General features: G+C 33.7%; 1 long non-coding RNA gene across 1 annotated transcript; it reads left to right on the top strand.

The window, feature by feature from the left end:
- The first annotated feature begins 697 nt into the window (after positions 1-697).
- Positions 698-17,728, top strand: LOC136033474 (uncharacterized). Its single transcript, XR_010618932.1, has 4 exons — positions 698-822; positions 7,439-8,670; positions 13,102-13,224; positions 17,434-17,728. It is a non-coding gene; the product is annotated as an uncharacterized LOC136033474 (long non-coding RNA).
- The last annotated feature ends 372 nt before the right edge of the window (positions 17,729-18,100 follow it).

Genomic DNA, 18,100 nt, shown 5'->3' with positions numbered 1-18,100 from the left:
TTGGATTCTTTTGATGTAACTATTGATATCAAAATTCCATTTTTTAGAGTTTTCGTTACTATTGAGCCGGGTCGCTCCTTACTACAGTTCATTACCACGAACTGTTTGATACCTCAATGGAATATTTTGACATTATAAATATCACCTAATTAGTACAATGCAAGATTAAAAATAGTAAAACTGTTCGGATCAACGGGCAATAGTATCCTTAATATTATTGTAAAATATTTTCTTTAATATTACATTTAAGAATATCAACATTGGAGGGAGGGGGGCTTCTGGAAAAAGAAGAACATCAGTAATTTTTGTTGCAAAAAGAAACTAGCCATTAAAGAAAAATATTTGCTATTATTCTATATGCAGTTTTACAGGATTGCTACCTTGAAATTTAGAATCTTGGAAAAATTACACATGGAATTCTTAAGTTGAACGTCGTAAAAATTTTAAAGTAATTATCTATTGTTTCTTTATGACGGTTTTATATTTTAGTGTGTAGAAATTAGCTACACACAATGAATAAATTAGCTACAGTGACCATTAACTTTATGGTAACAAAAACCAATATTTTTTTAACCGTTTTTCACTGTAAGTTGTACGTGACTAATTCATTGAAATATACAATCTTAATTAGAAACTTCAATTGCCCTTGCTCTTTATGACCCACAAATAACAGCCAATCAAAATCAAAGATAATCAAAATATAGTCAGTAGATTTGTGAAATTTCATCAGTTACTAGAAATTTTTCGTCTTTTAAACATTGATAAAATAGAAATGTAAAACTTTATTATCGCAATTTCATGGCTGTTAGAGGAAGATCAGTTGTAAGTGAACTTTAACTCGTCTAAGGCAGGTACACACATAACAATTTACTTCGAGGAGGGGTGGGGTGCGTAGCCTAAGCTCGTACCAAAACCTTTGTCACTTGAGGGGGATGAACCCAGGCCCCAGTTTTCTTCCACTGCCTGCATGCCTGATCTTCGGTTGGTTAATTGTTTTCCAGATCTGCAAAAGGGATAGGCTATTCCAGCTTAGTCTAGAAAATTTTACTTTTTTTACAAACTTTGGCCAGGATTTCTATCCATTTTTTTTGGTTATTATACAATTAATAAAATTTTTCCATTGTGTACATTCTCTTCACTGTTGCTACAACTGGATCGCGAAAAGAGGCAAGCGGAAACTTATTTTTATATGTAATTATTTGTAATTATATGCAATTATATGTATTATTTTTATATGTAAACTCATGTTTACAAACAAGCGCAATCAATTTTTTGTAACATCTAATTTATTTGCAATTAATCGTCAAGCGATACAACGAGTGATACAACCGTCTTATTTATTCCATCTCATTGAGCGAATATAGGCTAGGGGGAATTTTGAAAAATTATGTAAAAAAAAAGTGTTTTCTAAATCAGGGTAAAATGAGGATTCTATTAATATGTCAATAGTCAACTAAAAGGATAAGTGTAACAGAATAAGATAGCTTAATTGGTATTTCTAAAAGGATGTTTTTTTCTAGGTTAGTCAATTAGTTAATTACTTGAATTTTTATCTTCAATAATATTAATAATACTTATACCAATGCGCAGCTTAGATTAATGGCAGCGTTTGCCATTTGCTACAGCAATAAAAAAAGTTAAATTTCTAAAACTCCATGATGATATATTTTTTCGCTCATTTTTGGATGATTTTTCATACACGTTCCTTATCTTCACTAAGGATAAAACTACCTAACGGCATATGGAGATCTTTTTCATTCAAAATTGAGTTCCTTGACTATCCTAAAGTTTTTGCATATAGGAACTTAAAACCTGCGATATAGAATTCTTTTTACAAGTTGAATTTAATAGCATCAGTGTCATCTAGATGACCACCTTCTGTTGGGGTTTTCCCCCTTTTTATGACCATAACTTTGGATAAATAACTTCACAAAATAGTCAATTTTGTGTATTTGGGATTTCTCTATTTTGATTTAATTATTGATATCTAAGTACCTATTTTTAGGAGTTTTGGTTGTTCACGGTCCCAATGTTTTCTACTTTTTCGAATAACCTGTTTTCCTATATTCAAAATCATTATCTTATAAAATTAACATTAAAAATATCATCGGGATAAGAAATAACACACTAAAACAAGTAATAAACCACTAAGGTTCGCAAAACCCCGTATCTGAGATTTAGCCGGAAGCGCCTCGCTTTAGGGTATTCCATGCTAACCTCAAGCGTTGCCATTATGGTGCAATTTAGAGGTTCTAGCACAATGTGGTACATCATTTGGGCATTTTGGGGTAGAATCCCTAATTTCTGGTACATTTTTATGCATCTGGGGTGTATTTACAGGTTCAAGTTTTATTTTTTCTAAATTTTCGAAACTTCTAGAGTCACCTCTTAGAGATTCAAGCAAAAGAAAATGGTATTCGTTGACGTGACACACCTCACATTTACTTCTCCAATTTCCTCCTTCCAAATTTTCTCCAAATTTCCATAACTTTCCTCTAAGCTGATAAAACATTTCCAATAATTTCCAAAAATTTCTGAAATTTTCCAAAAATTTCATCATACGAGAAACAGCTCTCAAATTTGGCTTCAGAAATAGAATGAAGATATTAGTAAAAACAAAAGCTATTTTCTAGCTTTTGTTCACTCCCTTTTTATATTTACGACTAACATCCGTTTTTCTTAATGTTCCGAGAAAGATATTGAATTTCTAACATGTTCAAGGATTTCCCTTGGAGATTCTTTTCCATTTTTGAAACGCTCAGAAGGGTGTGGGAGCAGAAAATAGATGTTACGCATGTCTAAGTATATGACACTTTGACATGAGAGCGTCCATTTTTCCCTTTCCCTTTCTAAAGTATGGAAAAATCAGTGGTAATGCAGCAATAAATGTTCCCTTTAGGAAACCTTCAAGGGAAACTATTCTAATTAAATCCTCTAACCAACCTATAGAAATTAATAAATAAAATAAAACAGTTGTTTGCGCGAAAGACAAAGAATAGCATGTTACATTGTTTTTACCAAATAGTTCGTGGAGAAAAAAAGCATTAGTCTCATTTTGACCTTTATTATGCTTGCAACCTCAATCCACCCCCGAAAACTTACAAACTCGCCAAATCACTGAACCCCTCCCCCCAACTCCCCCAAAGAGAGCGAATCCAGTACGGTTCCGTCAATCACGTATCAAGGACCTTTGCTTATTCTATCCACCAAGCTTCATCCCGATTCCTCCACTCCAAGAGTTTTCCAAGATTTCCCCCTCCAACTACCCCCAATGTCAAATGATCTGGTCGGGATTTGAAATAAGAGTTGAGACATGAATTCTTTCTAAATATCAAAATTTCATTAAGATCCCATCACCCTTTCGTAAGTTAAAACTACTTCATTTTTTCAAAGTAACCCCCCCCCACTCCTCCAAAGAGAACGGATCCGTTCCAACTATGTAAATCACGTATCTAGAACGTGTGCTTATTCTTCCCATCAAGTTTCATCCCGATCTCTCCACTCTCAGCGTTTTCAAGGATTTCTGTTTCCCTCCTCCAACCATCTATGTCCCCGGATCCAATTTGAGTCGAAACTGGAGCATCTGAGACTTAAGATCCTTCTATATTTATCAAGTTTCATTAAGATCCGATCGCCAATTCGTAAGATAAAAATACCCCAATTTTCACGTTTTCCAAGAATTCCGGTTTCCCCCTCCAACTCCCCCAATGTCAAAGGATTTGGTCAGAATTTGATGTTAGAGCTTTCAGGCACAAGATCCTTCTAAATATCAAATTTCATTAAGATCTGGTCACCCTTTCGTAAGTTAAAGATACATCATTTTTTCGTATTACCCCCCCCCCCCCGTGTTAAAGGATTTCCGGAGATTTCTGTCCCCATGGCTGAAATTGGGTTCAATCCCAATTTTCAGGACTTTTTAAAGAACGAAAGGTGAAATTGGATGGGATACCTATTACCGGTGGAAAAAGATAGGCTGTCAAAATTTTGCTTATCGGTCATATATTTGGGGCCTAAAAAGGAGGGTCTCGCTATTGGAAAGAGGTCGTAGAAAAAATATAAGAGGAAACCTAAACTTTACAGAAGGGATAAAAATTAAGCTTGGGACAAGCCGATGTTAAAATGAGCTTCTGTGGGTGTAATGGTAAGTAAAGTAAAGTAAAAAAAAAAAAAAAAAAATAGAATCGTAGAACCCCATTAAAGGCCAAATTTGGTGTTTTGGCCGATATCTAAGAAACACCCCAATGGAGAACATGCGCCTTAAGATATTCGTTTTTACGATATTCGTATTTACGAATTCGAGCCAATTTTTCCAAATCAAGGGAAAATGAAAGTATAAACTATAAAAATAAGCCATTTGAAAGTATTATTTAGTACTATAAAAGTGCAATAAAGGTAAATATGTATTTAATAAAACTGATATGTTTCTGTTGATGCTTAAATTATGCAGGATAATTAGTTTTGACAAGATTTTGGAAGGAATAAAATTTAAGCTGGGGGGCAAACTAGGGGGAAACTGAGGTCTGGGAGGGTCAGTTCCCAGAGGTTAAATGTTTTAATACCATTCAACATTTTGACTGACTTGTTTTACTGTGAAATCCGAAAGGTATCCTAGAATGTTATGTTTTAAAATAATTTCTCATGTCTGATCTTGGGAGAGGGGAGTATTTTGGAGGAAGAGAAGAAGGCCGAAACATAGAAACAAGCGCTTCAACTTAATCATTTTGTAATTTTTTCTTTGGGAGCTTGATTCCCACATGACAACCTCCCTTGAAGTTTCCCCCGTATTCTTCCTCCTCCCTTCCTCTGTTAGAAATTGTAACATCACAAATATTTTTCCAAAAAATAGCAATTACAAAGCGGAGTTGCTTTGTTTCTTTTCTCATTCTTTTGTTTCAACCAGGGTTAAAAGTTCGAATAGTATACTTTTATTTTGATAGGGCGTCGAATGCCCTATTCAGTCAGAGGTTTTAAGCTCGTAACTACAAAAATACAAAATTGCGCCCCAATTCCAAGAAGGATGATCACGAATGCGTGTTTTTTATGGCACTTGGTATTAACCAAGGTTTACATAGTTGGAACGGATCCGTTCTCTTTGGAGGACCGGGGGGGGGGGGTTACTTTGAAAAAATGAAGTAGTTTTAACTTACGAAAGGGTGATGGGATCTTAATGAAATTTGATATTTAGAAAGAATTCATGTCTCAACTCTTATTTCAAATCCCGACCAGATCTGTTGACATTGGGGGTAGTTGGAGGGGGGAATCTTGGAAAACTCTTGGAGTGGAGGAATCGGGATGAAGCTTGGTGGATAGAATAAGCAAAGGTCCTTGATACGTGATTGACGGAACCGTACTGGATTTGCTCTCTTTGGGGGAGTTGGGGGGAGGGGTTCAGTGATTTGGCGAGTTTGGTGCTTCTGGGCGTGCTAGGACGATGAAAATTGGTAGGCGTGTCAGGGAGCTGCACAAATTGACTTGATAAAGTCGTTTTCCCGATTTGACCATTTGGGGAGGGAGGAGTGGGGGGCTGATTAATTTGAAAAACAGAAAAAATGAAGTATTTTTAACTTACGAACGGGTGATGGGTTCTTAATGAAATTTGATGTTTGGAAGGGTATTGTGGCTCAGTGCTCTTATTTGAAATTCCGAACAGATCCGGTGACATTGGGAGGAGTTGGAAGGGGAGAACCTAAAATCTTGGAAAACGCTTAGAGTGAAGGGATCGGGATGAAACTTGGTGGACAAAAATAAGCACAAGTCCTAGATACGTGATTGACATAACCGGAACAGATCTGCTCTCTTTGGGGGAATTGGTTGGAGGGGGGGGGGTTGATTCTGAAAAATTAGTAAAAATGAGGTTTTTCAACTTACGAAGGAGTGATCGGATCCTTATGAAATTTGATATATGGAAGCATATTGTGTCTCAAAGCTCTTATTTTAAATCCCGACCGGATCTGGTGACATTGGGAGAAGCTGGTGGGGGGAGCCTAAAATTTTGGAAAACGCTTATAGTGGAGGGATCCACTATATATAGTAATGGTTTAAAATAAGAGCTCTGAGACATAATATCCTTCCAAACATTATATTTCATTAAGATCCGATCACTCATTCGTAAGTTAAAAATACCTCATTTTTCTAATTTTTCAGAATAAACCCTCCTCCCCAAAAGAGAGCGGATCTGTTCCTGTTATGGCTCTCCTGGAATCCAAAAACCAAGAATGTTGCAATCTTTTTAGCCTATAGTTTCTGTTTTTATCTACACTAACAAAAAATAATTCTTTGCTAAACTGTTCCAGTCCTCTTTCCCTATTTTGTATAGTTGAAATTCCGAATAAACACATTTTCCAAATGTAAAGCTTGGAAGTATTGCTGATCTGATGAATAATGGTGAGATATTAATCTAGTTTAAATTTTTTTTTTAGTTTAAAGCTCAATAATTCTGTTGTTCTCACTTTATTCCCAAAATCTTACAATTGTCTCATTATTCCCATCAAAATGGTGAACTTGCGTATTTTTTTTCTGACTTTTATGTTTAGGCCCAAGCCTAATATACAAGGTCTAAGCCCTCTGTCATCAAAGGTACCCTCGCTAAATGCGTAGTTCCTAGGAAGAGCTTGGCCCATCAAATTTTAAATTTGCAATGCTTCAAATCTGATATATATCTGATATATATATGATTATATATATATATATATATATATATATATATATATATATATATATATATATATATATATATATATATATATATATATATATATATATATTTATATTATATATTATTATATTTTATAATTTATATATTATCTGAGCAAACAGTCAGATGAGACCATTACACCCACAGAAGCTCATTTTAACATCGGCTTGTCCCAAGCTTAATTTTTATCCCTTCTGTAAGGTTTAGGTTTCCTCTTATATTTTTTCTACGACCTCTTTCCATTAGCGAGACCCTCCTTTTTAGGCCCCAAATATATGACCTACTATGTCTGTAAATTTGTTTATAAATTCCTCATTAAAATTATCTCCATAAAAAAGTTTGTATACAGTAAAGCAAAAGAAGATGTATGTGGAGTAATGTATGTACACTTGTATATAATTTGCCAGTAAAATTGTATCTACAAATTACAAAATTGCCTTCAAAACAAGTTTAAACAGTAAAGGAAAGGAATAATACGGTCTTAGATAGTACTGAAAGAAACTGGGAATAACAATAAAGATAGTTTTGACACTTGGATAAAAAAACTTGTATATTTAGTTTTAATAGAAGCTTGCATAAGGCAAATTTCAATATATCAGGCAAATTAAGAAAAAAGAAATTTCTATTATCAAAACTGAATTAGTTCCATTAAATATATGAAATTGGCTTAACACTTACTTTTCTATTTTTAGACCTAATTCTGACTTCTTTTTCTTAGACCTAATTCTTACTTTTTATTTTTAGGCCTAATTCTGACCTGGCTACTCTGAATGCTAATGCAGCTTCTCTCTTGGTGAAAATTATATCAAGCTGGTCCTGCATTGCCCTTTCAAAATAAGATTCAATCTTATTTTTCCATGTTTCGGCCTTCTTCTCTTCCTCCAAAATACTCCCCTCTCCCAAGATTAATCTTATTCCAAGTAAAGTAATTTTTGTATAATCAAAAATTAAGCCCGTTACATTCCCAACACATTGAAAAAGTTAAGAAAATTAAGCATCCAGTTCTGGTGTTTTTTCTGATGTTGACTCTGGTCTGGTCACATCATTTACTTTCATTTCAAAAAACTTGTTTTTTTATTTAATTGCAGTTTATTGCTAGCCCATTATACCAAAAAAAAAGAAAGAAAATTACACACAAAACACCAAAAAGAAAATTAAATCATCACTTCTCCAGAATACTTCGGTCCATTCCATCTCCAGAAAAATATCCATCATCAAGTCCAGTAAAATAAGTTGCTGGTTCCAATGTCACCACCGTCAACCTCCCCTGTCCGTGTCCAATATAATAGCTTGATTCATCTTTTAAACTTATATAAAAAGAGCAATCTTTTGAACATGTATGCAAGAGCTGTTTGACATCTTCCTACAAAATAAAAAAAAGTCGAAACCTAATTACAAATATGATCTTCAGTTTTGCAATTTACTACTACTGCTAAAACTGAATTTATTGCAGCAAACAGTCAGATGAGACCATTACACCCACAGAAGCTCATTTTAACATCGGCTTGTCCCAAGCTTAATTTTAATCCCTTCTGTAAAGTTTAGGTTTCCTCAACAGGTCTCAAACATGTGTTGTAGCTCAAACACGTGTTCTATTTTTGCTCATTTTTGGTTTAATGGAGTTCCTTACTTTTCCGTAAAAAAATTATTTTATGGAATTTTTTTTTAGTTAATTGCCAGTAATACACGGAAATATATTGAGAGCTTGCCGTTGAGTTTTTTCGTCAAAAATGTTGTTTTTCATTTTTTCTTTTGTGTCCGCTAATTTTTGCCAATTTTTCTCTTTTATCACTCGTAATATCTATTTTTTCCCTTGGAATTGATTTCTGTGTCCTCATTCGACTATGTGAGGAAACAGCTGCAAAATTTCTCTGTTTTCTATTTCTTCATTTTTTGGAATTTCATCTGAAATTCGTAAGGACTTCTAACAGGAAAAATATCCAGAAAAATGCTGCTGGACAACTACACCTTCAAAGGTAAACTTCTGTATATTTTGCTTAATCTGTTTGGTACTTTACTGCATGCTTTTAGCTTATTTTCTCTTGTTTCTTGCCCATTTTTCTTTTTTTTTATTTAATGCCCTCTATTGCCAAAAACTGAATCATTTCAGTTTCACTTTCCATCGAGTAAGGTTCCCAAAACATATCCCCCAACATATCCCCCTCTTCTCAACCCCTCCCCCCAAACAAAAAATCCCCCTGAAAACGTCTCTACACTTCCCAATAACCATTACTATATGTAAGCACTGTTCAAAGTTGCTGGACAACTACACCTTCAAAGGTTTATTTGATCTTTAGATATTTACTTCAACAAAGGAAAAGATAGTCAAACGATAACGAATAGGCTATTTTGCAATTTATTTATTTATTTTTATTTCAGCCTAAAGATCCCGTAGAAGACATCGCACTAAATCCCGTGCAGCTGGTGATAAACCAGCGATATATATTTATATATATATATAAGGTTTATATATATATATATTTATATATATATTTATATATATATATAAGGTTTATATATACATATATATATAAATATATATATATATATATATATATATATATATATATATATATATATATATATATATATATATGTTAAGTATCCTATAGTCCTAGGGCTCATTCTATTGGCAAATAGCCTATTCGTATTTATAAAATTTTATAAATTGCAAAATAGCCTATTCGTTATCGTTTGACTATCTTTTCCTTTAAGTTGAAGTAAATATCTAAAGATCAAATAATTCAAAATTATTCAAAATTATGAAGACTTTCAGGAAGCATATATAGATTACATAGATTAAACTGTCTATATAGATTAAACTGTTAATATATAGATTAAACTGTCAATCTACAAATATTGATTTTTTCAGCAATCTTTGTTATGTTTTCTTCTTCTTTTTTATGTTGTGAGAAATAAAAACACAAAGCTCGAAATAAAGATAGTTTCAGTAAAGTACTAATTGTTTTCTCGTCTTTAGAAGGCACAGGGAGTGTTAGCCCTACTCCTCTTTGTGGTAGTATCTGCTCGTTTTGAGTTTGACTTGTTTATTTGTTGTAATTTCTGTTTGTTTCTATTTCATTTATTTATTCCCTAATTTAGATACCTACTACCTCATCCAACCGGAAAGAATCTAAAACAATAATAACTAGTAGGGTTTATTATAGTGAATTCTTACTGAATCTAGAAAATCAAGGGTAGAAGCAATCAGATCTGACTTCCAAAACACTACTCCTGACGTAATCATAGTCCATTAGGATGGGAAACTATTTCCTACGAACTTCAAAATAAGAAAGCTTGCCAGCTATTGCTTCGTTTCACGGTAGAGAACAGTTTCTTGCAGTGCTGAAACTACAAAGTTTTTTTGTGGAAAAAATCAAGCTATGGCTATCTCAACAGCTCTTTTTGACTGAAATTTTCTCGGGAGAATTATATGAAAATAAGTGGGTATCTGAACTATGCTTGCAGAATGAGCTTTGCAAAATTTTTTTGCTTTTCTGGTTAGTTTTTAAGGTATAGTGATAGAACATAGAGTCTTATTATAGATAGCTATATTTCAATTAAATACTTAGTTGGTATTTAGGTTAGTTTAGGTTGGAGGCATGTTACGAGGTCCTTCTAAATAAGTAGTTTTATGAAGATTCGATCACTCCTTCGTAAGTTAAAAATATGTCATTTTTCTAATTTTTGAGAATAACCCCCCCCCCTCCAGTAGAGCGGATCCGTTCCAATTATGTCAATCACGTATCTAAGACTTCTGCTTATTTTTCCTACCAAGTTTCATCTCGATCCCTCCAATCTAAGCGTTTTCCATGATTTTAGGTCGGGATTTAAACTCCCCCAAATGTCACCAGATCCGGTCGGGATTTAAAATAAGAGCTTTGAGATACAATATCGTTCTAAATATCAAATTTCATTGAGATCAGATCACCCATTCGTAAGTTAAAAATACCTCATTTTTTCTAATTTTTCAGAATTAACTCCCCCCTCCCAACTACCCCAAAGAGAGCGGATCCGTTCTGGTTATGTCAATAATGTATCTAAGACTTGTGGTTTTTTTCCCCCACCAAGTTTCATTCTGATCCCTCCACTCTAAGTGTTTTCCAAGAATTTAAGTCCCCCCCAACTCCCCCTAATGTCACCAGATCCAGTCAGGATTTAAAGTAACAGCTCTAAGACTCGATATCCCTCCGAACATCAAATTTCATTAAAATCTGATCAACGGTTCGTAAGTTAAAAATACTTCATTTTTTTCCGAATTAACCGGCACCCCACTCCCCCTCCAAATGGTCAAATAAGAAAAACGACTCTTTCTAATTTAATCTGGTCCGGTCCTGATAAGCCTGCCAAATTTCATTGTATATATCAAATTTCATCGTATCTAAATAAAATTTGAACCATGGCTGATATAGCCTGCAATTTTTCTAAAGAAAAACGTAGTGTCTGATTATAGATAGCTATATTTCAATTAAATATTTAGTTGGTATTTAGGTTAGTTTAGGTTGGAATTGGTTTGTTTAGCTTACGTTTTTACTATATGTTATGGTTTATTCCGTTAGAATGAGCCCTCAAGCGATATTCTAGGACCATTGGGTCGGTACGATCACCCCTGGAAAAATAACAACAAACAAACAAATAAACACACATCCGTGATTTGTCTTCTGGCAAAAAATACAAAATTCTACGCCTCTACTGTAGGGTTCTCTGATAAGCTGTATTTGATGGTGTGATTTTTGTTAGGATTCTTTGACTTTTAGGGGTTGTTCCCCCCTATTTTCTAAAATGCAGCAAATTTTCTCAGGGTCGTTACTTTCGATGGGTAATACTAAACTTGATGAACATTATATATTTAAAATCAGCATGAAAATGCAATTCTTTTGATGCAACTGTTGGTATCAAAATTCCATTTTTAGAGTTTCGGTTAGTATTGAGCCGGGTCGTTCCTTGCTACAGTTTGTTACCACAAACTGTTCAAAACTTTCTTTAATGATTTAAAGAAAAAAGTGGATCCATATCGATAAAAGTTTCAGTAGTTTTCATAATCAAACAGTTCATGTTAATTAACTGTAAATAAAAAGCGACCCGGCTCAATAGAAACCAAAAAAAAACAAAACAGAATTTTGATACCAATAGAAACATCAAGAGTCTGATTTATATGCTGATTTTGAATATATAACTATAGTCTTACCCATAAAAAGTTACGAGCCTGAGAATATTTACCTTATTTTCTAAGAAAGGGGAAAACATCCCCTAAAAGTCATAGAATCTTGATTTAAGTCACACCATCAGATTCAGCATATCATAACACTCTACTGTAGAGGTTTTAAGATCCAATCTGCAAAAACTTGGAATTTGTTTTTTTTTTGCCAGAAGAAAAATACGTGTGTATTTGTTGTTTTTTATTCGTTTTTTTCCAGGGATGATTGTATCGACCTAGTGGTCCTAGAATATCATCAGAGGGCTCATTTAAACGTAAATTTAAAGTTGTAGTGCCCTTTTTAAGTGAGCATAAAAATGGAGGGTAATAAAGTGCCTTCCAACGCTTATTTTTTCACAATGACACCCGATCAAAATTTTTAGATAGCCATTTTGCTCAGCATAGTTGAAGAATCTAAAAACTACGTCTCTGGGGACGACAGTCCCTGGGGGAACAGTCCCTGGGGGAACGGCTGCAAGTTGTGAAGATTGCCCATTGTATACACATATCATTAGTTATTAGGAACTTTACAGGTGTTTTCAGAGGAGATTTTTCTGGTAGAAGGTTCAGGGGGAGGTTTTATGTGCGAGGATCTGTCCATGAAGGGAATGCTGGATTTTCTAGCATTATCGAAAAGAAAATTCAGAAATCAAACAAAAAGAACCAATTTTTTCAACTGAAAGTAAGGAGCAACATTAAAATTTAAAACAAACAGGATTTATTGTGTTTATTGAGGGGTTTGAACCCTCGTCAATACCTCGCTCTTTGCGTTACAGTATTTTTAGTACTTTCAAAAGAGCTATTTCTAATTAAACGACCTTTATGATTCTGGGGTCATTCTTATAGAATTGGAACAAAATTTGAACTTTAGCGGAAAGAGTCAGGCATTGACAAGGGGTTGAACCCCCTCATATACGCAATAATTTCTCTTCGTTATAAGTTCAAACGTTTTTCCTTACTTTCAGTTGAAAAAACTTGTTTTTTTATTATTATTTAATATTTGAGATGATTCCTGAAAATTTCATTTGCCTGGCTCTGCAACTTTCTTGGTGATATAAAACAAAATCTATCCACAATATGATTAATTACCCTCTATTATATATTTTTATTAATAAATATTATTTTCATTTGGAAAAAGAATTTTTTATTTTTAAAGTTTTCATTTTTATTCAAGTTTTTTATTTTTAAATTAATTTTTTTTTTATTTCAGGCTAAAGATCCCGTAGAAGACATCACACTAAATCCCGTGCAGCTGGTGATAAACCAGCGATATCCTGTTTTATATGGTACTACTTTCCTGCAAAATTATGGATCGTTTCTACGTCACAGAACAGTAAGTTCTTTTCATAAAATTTTTTTTTTTTTTTATTTCAGCCTAAGCCTCCCGTTGAAGACATCTCACCAAATCCGGTGCAGCTGGTTATAAACCAGCCAGCTAATGCTGGTTTCTTTGGTACTACTTTCCTGCATAATTATGTATCGTTTCAACGTCAGAGAACAGTAAGTTCTTCACACAAATGAGCAGTATTTATCCGATTTTCGATACCACTTTCAAGTATGCTTTATTGAAAATTGGTCGTCACAATTCACTTTTTTAAGTTTTTCTGCTTCTCATTGTTCTCATTACTCTGAGAAGTTTTTTTTTAAAGAAAACCATAAATAGGAAGATTTTATCTGATTTTTGGTACCAATTTCAAATCCGTTTAAAAGAATATTCGTCGTAACAATTCGGTCTTTTAAGTTGCTTCTTTTTCTCATAGTTTTTTCTTCGTACACCAAGGATGGTTTGGCGGAGGCTCTACTTCGCATCGTGTGTAATGTATATCTGTAAAACTAATGTAACTAAGCCAACTGATGCTATTTCTCGATGGTTATAGGATTATATGAAACTAGCGCTTTACTGAAAACATAAGAAAAAGAAATCTTGGAAAAAGGAACATTTGGGTGTTTATTCGGTACATAAACACCCAAAGGGGCTTTATGTTTCCATTGTAAAAAAAAAATTCTATTTTGTTTTGTGCAATCAGTTAAGCTTTAGTTTTGCGTAATCCTATAAACATAGGGACATATTATGAGTCGGTTTACTTGCACTAGTGTCATAAATACTTGCTATATAACCCACGAAGAAATAATTTTTGCTCTCTTTGAGTCTCGACTGCACCCATTACATCCATCTAAAAAACTTTAATTTTTGCTCGTTGGTACTTTAAACAGAACAAAAGTTTGACTTGGTAACAGGAGAGTATCTAGGATTTATGCCCAAGGGGTGTTAAAACACAAACTTTAAAAAATGTCTCAATAAGAAAATTATATACATTATTGTTAATTTTTACGAGTTGGACTAAAATATAAGGGGGGTAAGGGTGTAACCCAAGAACTTGAGAAATGAAAAAATGAAAATTACGCTTCTACGAGGCGAACAAAAAAGCTCTGGGGGGGGGGTCAACTCAACCGCCTGATGGAAATGAAAGAAATGAAAATTACACTTTTACGATTTGGATGCAACTTCAGGGGGGGGGTCAACACAACAACTTGAGAGAAATGAGAATTACAATCTTACGAGTTGGGTGAAAACCTCAAGGGGGGGGTTGTCAACCCAGCACCTTGAGAGAAATAAAATGAAGGAGAATGTTTTTTTACGAGGACGATAAGAACTCCCAGGGAGGGGTGTTCAACCCAACAATTTGAGAGAAATAAAAGAAACGAGATATTGCGGGAGGGGTTAATCCAACTATTTTGGAGAAGTGAAAGGAATAAGAAATATTAGCAGTAATTGATTTTTTGTCAACGCTTGTAGCATAGAAAATGGTCATCCTGACTATCTGTGTTTTCAATTTCTGAATATTGTGCTTTGAATTCTATAAGAGTTACAAATGAGTAAAACAAACGCAAAATAAAAAAGGAAGATCACTTGGCAATTTCATATTCTGTATTCAATCTGTATCCAAGCACATGGATACAAATGCTTGTGCAAGCACTAGATACAAGGAAACCAGTTCAGTTTTTTTCAGTTCACTGGGGTTTATTAAAAAAAAAAATCAACAGTCATAACATGCATAACATCTCATCTCTATGCAAAAAATGCATGCTGAGTCCCTTATCGCTCAAAAACTAAATATGCAATATGGCTCTCCCTCCAATTCTCGATACAACCATGGTTCCTACCAACAAAAACATCCTTACAAGTCTCCACCTTTTCATCCAGGAACAATCAACTCCAACCTCCACACGAAAAACACAGTAATGGCTAAAATCGCTTGTCTATTTAAATTTTTTATTCAAATTAAACTAATTCAACACAAAATAATTTTTGATTCTCTTTTGGAAAGAACCAATGAAGCTCCTACCTCTCAGTTCAAGCGGTATTTATGTCTTTAATTTTGAAAGGACTTTGTTATCCTTGTGTTTAGTTAGAAAAACAATATTGCGTAAAAATTAGTAATAGGATTATTGCAGAATAAGCTCAAACAATCATCGTTTTTGGCAAACAAAAGGTATTATGAACAAGCAACCGGTTTCTTAAATGCAACCCCTGTCCCTACACTCACTAGAAAAATCTGGAAAGATCTCTTGAATAGAGATAGAAATATAATCAGAAATAAATTATTGACCAGTTGGAAGAATTTTTTGAGAAAATGAGTTTCTGTGTGAAAAAGATCTAGGAACTGAGTTAGAAAGTAAGAAAATTAATTGAATGTTTGATATTTTTTTTGAATAAATAATGGGTCTTTCCCTGACTTGAGGTGTTTAAGGTGCATTTTATATAAGTTTTTCGATGCGTTTTGTTTTAATGAATTAAGTAGTTCCTAGTAAATTTTGGTTTTCTTGGTTTCATCACGTTTGATAGTTCAGGTGGTTTCAAAGAATCATCATTTGTGTTCTCATCGCTATCATTTTCAATTTTGACAAGTTTTTGATTATTGCTGCTGCTTATCTTCTAATCCCATTTTTCATCTTCTTCATTTTGGATTTTTTTTACTTCAAACAATTTGCCGATGCCCTTTGCATTAGCTGCCCTTAATGGTCTAGTCTTACATGATGGTATGGGTTGTATATATGTTCAGGTGGTGGAACAAAAACTTGTTTTTCTTCCAACAAATTATTATTTTTAATTCTTGTGAGTTTTAGTTTTTTGGGTCTTGTCACATTTAATGGTCCAGGTTTTTGATTTTTCACCCGTTGAGAATTTAATGCCAAATCCCTTTGCTTTTTCTTTCCTCATTATTGGGCCTTTCAACTATGACGAACAAAATGGCTATCTGAAAATTTTGATTGAGTAACTTTGAGAATGTAGGGGAGTGGAAGGGGGTTAGTTGCCCTCCAATCTTTTTGGGCACTTAAAAAGGGCACTAGAACTTTAATTCCGTTCAAATGTGCCCTTTCCCGATATTCTCTTATAAATGAACACATATCCGTGATCTTTCTTCTGGAAAAATAAAAATTTGACATTTTTGTGGATGAGAGTTTGAAACTGCTACAATAGGGTTCTTGGATACGCTGAATCTGGTGATTTAACTGTCTTATGGGCGTTTCCCTTTTCCAAAAATCCGGCAAATTTTTTCAGGCTTCTAGCTTATAATAAGTGACACTAAACATAGTTAATTTTACATATTTGGGATCATTATAATAAGCCAATTCTGTTTATATATCTACTCATATCTTCGAAAATAAGTTTTTTAGGGTTTCGGTTACTATTGAGCCACGTCACTCCTTACACACAGTTGGTCACCATGAAATTCTTGGCTGAAAAAATATTTTTAGTGAATTCTGTTTGGTACTTTTGAAAAAAACCTTCTTGTTGGTCCAATTAAACGAACATACCGTTTCAGAAGTCGTTTTATTCAGATGAATTATTGTTGTATTGGTTGGTATCAGTAACGTAGTAAATCATGACTAGATTAGTAGCGTCTAATTAAGAAAATTATGATTTATATTATAGGTTTATTTGCTCATTATTTTTCTGTTTCTGTTTTTTTTATCTTCATTCAAAAACAATCAAAAACTCCTAGCTCTCCCCCTACATTCTAAACTGGTCCAACTGATGTGAATATGAGGTATGATTAAATATTCAGAAATGTAAGATATTTGTCTAAAATGAGGCTCTTAACCTTATGCAGTCTAAAAAATCTAATCAGGCAATATAAGGCCTCAGAAAAAGGCCAGGGTTTGTTTTTACGGGAAGAGCCAGAGGAAAATGAAAGATACACACTACTACCCCAGTTCATGCGACGTTCATAAGGTTTTGAGGTGAAGAGAAATATTAATCTTAACACCAAGAGTATGACACAAAAACTACGGAAATAACAAAACTACGGACACAAAAACCACGGAGGTCGTAGAAAAAATATAAGAGGAAACCTGAACTTTACAGAAGGGATAAAAATTAAGCTTGGGACAAGCTGATGTTAAAATGAGCTTCTGTGGGTGTAATGGTCTCATCTGACTGTTTGCTGCAATAAATTCAGTTTCTGCAGTAGTAGTAAATTGCAAAACCGAAGATCATATTTGTAATTAGGTTTCAACTTTTTTTTTTATTTTGTAGGAAGATGTCAAACAGCTCTTGCATACATGTTCAAAAGATGGCTCTTTTTATATAAGTTTAAAAGATGAATCAAGCTATTATATTGGACACGGACATGGGAGGTTGACGGTGGTGACATTGGAATCAGCAACTTATTTTACTGGACTTGATGATGGATATTTTTCTGGAGATGGAATGGACCGAAGTATTCTGGAGAAGTGATGATTTAATTTTCTTTTTGGTGTTTTGTGTGTAATTTTCTTTCTTTTTTTGGTATAATGGGCTAGCAATAAAAAATTACTTAATCTTGGAATAAGATGGAGTTTTTAGCTTTTCTGTTAGACGTTTGTTGACAAAAATCTGAATCTTCTTTAACTGCAATAAAAAGAGTGCTATTTTTTTTTCTTTACAAGCAAAAGTTAAATTTGTGTATCCCTAAGTCTCTCTTCTTTCGATTGATGTAAGAGAAATCAGTAAAAAAAAGAAAAAAATAATCTTATCTGTAAAAAAAAAAAAAAATAATAATAAAAAAAATAGAATCGTAGAACCCCATTATAGGCCAAATTTGGTGTTTTGGCCGATATCTAAAAAACACCCCAATGGAGAACATGCGCCTTACGATATTCATTTTCAGCATGATTGACTATCCTAGGATCTACCCATAACATTTTTGTACCATTTTCCAAGA

This window comes from Artemia franciscana, chromosome 1, assembly GCF_032884065.1.
Source record: "Artemia franciscana chromosome 1, ASM3288406v1, whole genome shotgun sequence".
In the NCBI taxonomy this organism is placed as follows: domain Eukaryota; kingdom Metazoa; phylum Arthropoda; class Branchiopoda; order Anostraca; family Artemiidae; genus Artemia; species Artemia franciscana.
This window is presented reverse-complemented; position numbering and strand designations above follow the sequence as displayed.